Raw genomic sequence first — 6,240 nt, forward strand, 5'->3', positions numbered from 1 at the left:
CACAGTTGTTTCAGATGGAATTGCTTCATGGGTGATTTTGATTTTAGAGGCAAACTGCTTTTCAAAAGAAAAGTCAAGACCTGGTGACATAGCCTGCAGCTATTTTGTCTGCTTGCCTTTTACAAAATAAAAAGCAAAATCACTCTCCATATTCTTGATAGTGCTATATTACAAGAAAGAAATGTTGCCTACATGGATTTCCTAGAATAACACTAAGGCCTTGCCAACTTCATTTTACAAACTATGAAACAACCTATTTGCTCGAAATGGCACTCGGGGGAGTGGGGACTGCTGTCCACGTGCACCTCATTTTAATTTAATAGGCTTATTTTAGTGAGATTGGGTCTGTAATGGAACACTGGGATTGCAGGGGTAAATTCTGAAAACTGAGAGGTGGGGGGAAATTAGCTTTTATCAGCAGGTGCTGAGCATTGTAGCTAAATGCTGGCATTTCCTTTGCCTTTGGCAGCCCAGCATCCCTGAGTGTTCCATGGCTCTGCTGGAACCACGGGAGTGCAGCCCTTTGGCTAATCCGGTTGTGTACATAACTGCTCTGTGCTGAAACTGATTGGAAACCAAAATTTGTCCTGTTATTTTCTTTGGTCATGAGAAGATGCTGTGTTTTCTCTGTGCATCGTGCTTGTATTTACTGAGTGAGGAAGGAGGGTACCTGGGTGTCCACAAAGGAAATGACTCCAAATGCCATTTTATCTGCAGGCAGCCAGGATTCCTGGGAACTGACCAGTGCTGCTGAAATACTCCCTGCGAAACACCCTAAACTGGCTTGGCTTTTGCCAAGGTTTTGGCAGGCACTGTGTGATGCAATATTGCAAAAAATCTCAGTATCTAAGGCAGCAGTTTCCAGCCCCTGATTTCTGAGGAGTTAAGCTGAAGTGTAAACTCTGTATTCATCAGCCCAGTGTAGCTGTTTTTGAGATCAGAAAAAAGGTAGTCTGTTAGCCCAAAATCTAGGAAAACACAACTCTAATGCTGGCCCATAATTAAAGCCAGGAGAGTGTCTGGGTGTTTCCACTCAGCTGCTGGACCCGGTCCTTGGTTTGTAAGATTCCGGCCTCTGGAAGTCCTCTGTCCTGCCCAGAGCACTCACCACTCCTGCAGGGAGACAGCAATCCTTAAGGAACACTTATTCTGTGTTTGCTTAGAAAGCATCATAGTGCTAATTATTCTCATTAGCTTTAAGCCACTAATAAATTATCTTTCCTATTGCTCCTCCATCACTCAGTAATGAGAACCGTTTAGCTAGATTTTGCAGATACTGCTTGCTCCCTCTCTCTACAGCACAATTCCCTGCAAGCATTCGTCATAGGAAAAGAGCTACGTGAACAAAATCTTTTCAAATTAGTCTCTGGTGCCCCAGTTAAGTGGGTGTCTACATCGCAGGCATGCAGAAGAGCCTTCTTCATTAATATGTGCAATTCTGCGTGAGCTGATTAGCTCTTGCAGCTCATTTGGTAGCAAATGTGTAAATCCGTCACACTCTAAATGCCAAATATGTGCACAGCTAAATTATGGAGAAGTAAGGAACTGCTAGAGTTGGGAGTCTTTATTTGGAAAAAGAGGTCCTTATCCCATGCATTAAACTGGAGCTCTGGATTTATCCAGAGCATTTGTCACTCCTCTGCTTTGTCATTTTTTCTGCTTGCAAAATGAATAATCCTTCCTGTCGTGTTGCCGGTCCTTTCAGTATGTGTGGGTGTTTAATTTGGGGCCCAACATTTGTAACAGACACTTGGTATCCAGCCTCAGTTCCCATAACACAACAATAGCCACAAAACAATGCAACCTTCCTTGAGCAGGATGGGAAGCCAAATAAATCAGTTACAACTATGTATTATTAACAATCCAGTTACCATCACTTTTCTCGTTCTTTTTTATTTGTAAGAAAACTTGTGAAGAAAAGGGGGGTGATGAAAATAGGGTTTTTTAAATGTCCGTGGTTTTTAGCCAGGGCAGGGCTGCACAGTTAATGTCATCATGTATCTGCCGGCACAAGGGAAGCACTAAAGAATGTCACCTGTCAATGGGGAGGCGCTGGTCTGCTGTTGCAAATGCTCGGCCAGTTACTCTGGGACCAAAGAAGGAAACTGGCCTTAAGAGCTCCTAATTTATGCATGCTTTTCATCTTCTCCATGCCAAGTAGCTGCAGAGCCAGCCCTGCCTCAGGGCCTGGACGGACCAGCTCAGGGCAGCCAAGCACCCTCTGTTTTATTTTCTCTTGGTGTGCAGAGAAATCACAGCACAGACCCAGCTTGACCTCTAACACGAACGTTATTTTGGCATTATCTTCTGGACATACAGATTATGAGGAAAAAGCTTCCCACTTCCCAAAAGTTCTGGCATGGGAAGCTGTCTTTCTCCAAGCTCAGCATAAACTCTTGAGAGAGCATTTCCTAGGAAGATGTGCAGCACAATAACAGAGCTCTGATCCTGTAGCCTCCAGGTTGCTGGTGAGGGGATGCTTATTACTGTGCCCCACCTCACAAGCATGGAACAGGCAGATCAGGTCCAGCATCTCCTATTGCATCCCCAGAACATCCCGAGACTTCTCCAAGGGTGTAGGATTTGCTTACCGAGAGGGAAAGGACAGCTCAGAGTTAGGCTGACCTGTGGTGGGTACACAGTTCTTCCCCAGGGACAGTATGGATGACAGGCTTTTTCTTTTCCCTTTTCAAAGAGGGACAAGCATCCTTCAAGGCAGACCTTCCCAATTCAGAGGGAGGTGAATGGGGCCACAGGAGAGCTGCTGCAGAAATGCAGAGGTTCTGTGTCATGTTCCCAGCTCCAGGCAGGTCCCTTCGGATTTCGGGGTCCAATGCGCCTTCCACCTGCAGGAGACCATAAAAGGTTCATCACAGGACTCCTGACTTTCCTAAAACCCATTTCTCTGCCAAAGCTTTCCTTAGACAACAGAGCAGCATAAAAGGAGGGACCACTGAAATCACAGAAACAGAGTTCACTGTGGAATAAAGTCTCATCTCTGGTGAGGTACCACTGTATTAGGTGCATTAGATATATTTTGGATGGATGTATAATCTTAATTGTTGTGTATTGTTTGTATTGTAGTCCCAAGATCCAGGTCTTCATTATGCTAGATGCTGTACAAATATATAAGAGTCTGTCATGCATGGAAAGGCTTTTATTATGTAAATAGTCAGGTTGGAAAAAAAGAAGTAGTGTTATCTCTGTTTTACAGATGAGGCAGTGAGACGAGAAAAAAAACAACAAAGCATTTTGCCCAAGGACATGCAAAGTCTGTGGGTCAGCAATGGACTTGAAATTCAAGTCTTGATTTAGTTTCTTACCAGCTCTTCTTTCAATTTGCGTGCTGCCCAAAACATAATTAAAAATTAAGCACAAAGAAGACAACACCATGTGTAATTTATCTCTATCTGAAACAATCATCCAGCACCTCTCTGACAAATCCTCCTCAACTGTTGTTTCTTCAAAACCTATATTTTTCCATGCCCAATTCCTGTGATCACCATACAAGTCAAGTCACTGTACATGTTGTCCTTTGATTTTCTGCAACATATATCATGTTTTGAATTGACTATAAAGCTGTTTGGGAAAAGACCCTGTTGATTATGGAGCTGTGTCTCGTTTGGATCAGCCTGCTGAATTTGTATTCCAGTCCTCTTAAAAAGTGGTACTAGCAATGTTTGGAATAAAAAGGGATGCATATACATTTCTGCTATGAATATAGAGAGTCAGCCAATACATCTGTAACTGCTGCTCACCCCTACCTGGTAGTCGAAATTATATATTGATGTAAGCAACTGATCTATACCAAAGACAAATAAAACATGGATTTCACTCAAAAGGCACAATACATTTTGCTTTGTGTACAGCAATGTTTTATGTCAGGCTTTAGGAAAGAATGTGGGAGAATTATAGAAGTCATGACAGTTACTGGAAAACAGAACAAAATGGAATTGGCATTTACCAAGGCTAGATAATATCAAACTAATTCGATAGCATTCTTTGATAGATTAATTAATTAGCTAGGCAAAGAAGGGAAATATGTGTGCTTGGGGTTCAATACAATAGCCGATGAGGAGGTGTGTATAAATTTATATCTCCTACATGGAGAAGTCTGAGATTTGTAGGCATACACAGTGTTGAAAGATGAGAAGTTGAACTGTATTGAAAGAAAAGTATTCAGAGCTCCTAAAATGTTAGTCTTAAGACTGATAATTATAATTATTTTCATTAATGACCCATTTTGAAAACAGAGGTGTCTCATCATAAAAATACATTGAAGTCACCAAGTTAGGAGGTATCATCAGTGTAGACAAAGTTCAAATATTGCCCAGCAAGAAATTCTTGAGGAGTGAGGCCACTGGAGTAGTAAGAGAGCTGGCAGCAGGCAATATCCTGCAGGAAACCTGGAATGACACAGGAAGATTTTTAGTAAGTTGTGCCATGGAAGAGGCAACTGAAAGTCTAAAGTGCAATAGGAGAGGCATTTCTAGAAAAGTAAGGGAAGCATGAACACCCTTGAATAAGACTCCAACAAGATTTTGCTTGGAATAAAATGCATTATTCTGATTGTGTTAAGGAAAGGTGGATTCTTAATGAAATGGATACAGAAAAGAACTGCTAAGATGAGGAGGGGATGAGAACCTTTCATGGCCATGTATGCAGCTTGTTTAGCCCAGCAGCTGAAGACTGAGGTGTGGTTTGATTACTTTCTGTAAATACGTCAGGTAGGGGGAATATTAAAGGTAGGCAGTCTTGGTGTATGAGCAAGTGGGTATAAATTGGCCATGAATAATTTAATTATCAATTAGGTGTTCTTCATCCACCTGCATATTGAGGGTGTAAAAATCCACCTGCGTAGTGGGGGATGAAACCATACCTAGTTTTAGTGGGAAGCTCACAAAATGTATTAAATGGATCATGTGATCCAGTTGCCTGCAGTACCTGGGGAATGGATTTGATAACCCAGAAAGTCCTGGCAGTCCTATGTCTTACTATATTCCTATGTCTTAGTGGATTTCTGTTACAGTAAGCCACCACCTCCATCTTATAATCTTATTAGATATTACAGTACCTATAATCCCTTCAGTCCTAAGAAATCTTTCTATCCTTCTGAATTAAATTTCAAATAGAAAAACCTGTGGATTACAAAGCCATATGTGTTTTCTTTCTAACTCAATAAGTTTGTTGTGGTGATTATCATAAACAGACAAATTTCGTTAGGGACCAAGAGTTATTTTAATATAAATTATAGTGTTTATGGAACAACTGTACCAACAAATTATTTTCTTATTTATTGTAATTGTTGAAATGGCTCCTAATGAAATTTTTGGCCTCATGAAGTGATCAGCTTGGAATGACTTTCCCTCCTATGAAAATATTTAAATACAAACAAAGTCTGCCAATGTGTGCAATTACAGTCATGTAGGGAACTAAAGGGATTATGTGTACTAGGAGTATATTCATGTGGCTTTCCAGATCAGCTGCTTCTACCAGAGAGGGAATAAAGTAAGCGGAAAAGCCCCAAAGAGAGCCCGTTACTGTTGGAATGGCTTTGGGACACGATCATCAGAAAAGCTCACTTGTGTTATTTCCATAAGCCCATAATGCTTATGGCCCTGTAAATAAAAATGCATTAAATACACATTGCTTTTCAAACTAATTGAGATGCAGTGTGAAGATTACTTTTTAGAAATAGGATGTTCTTTATGCAGGAGATCATGCTGGGCCCTGCTGCAACAAGAGCCACTGGGATAACACTGTATTTTGTTCTAACATCTGCATTTATTACCAGTGAGATACTTTCTCCTACATTATGAGGTGGCTTCAGACTTGTAAAGCCCTTGAGAATTAAATACTACTGTTCCATGAAAGAAACTGCTGCCCAGCACAGGCCCCTATGACTGATTCAGTGGAGGAGGCTTTTGAAAGAGAAGCAAGAAAATAAACTCCATATTCTGCTGATGACTTTTATGACCTTACTCACACTTCTGCTGATGCTGTGTTAGCAAGAACAGTTCATTCCAGTGAATATAATCTTAGCTCATGTGATTATGGACACAGATTTCTCTAAAACCTCTAAAATGGGATGCAATTTTTTCGAGTGCAGAATTGTTAGAAAGTCACGGGCTTTTAGGCAGTGCCATGATTTCAGGAGCCTGATTCAGAGTGTAAAGGACTCATGATGAAGCTGGGCTGCACTCAACATGAGTTCACTGATTCAACATACCTGTTTTTTTG

The sequence above is a fragment of the Pipra filicauda genome, unplaced genomic scaffold, assembly GCF_003945595.2.
Source record: "Pipra filicauda isolate LSUMZ 115617 unplaced genomic scaffold, ASM394559v2 scaffold10_size6260569_pilon, whole genome shotgun sequence".
Taxonomy (NCBI): Eukaryota; Metazoa; Chordata; class Aves; order Passeriformes; family Pipridae; genus Pipra; species Pipra filicauda.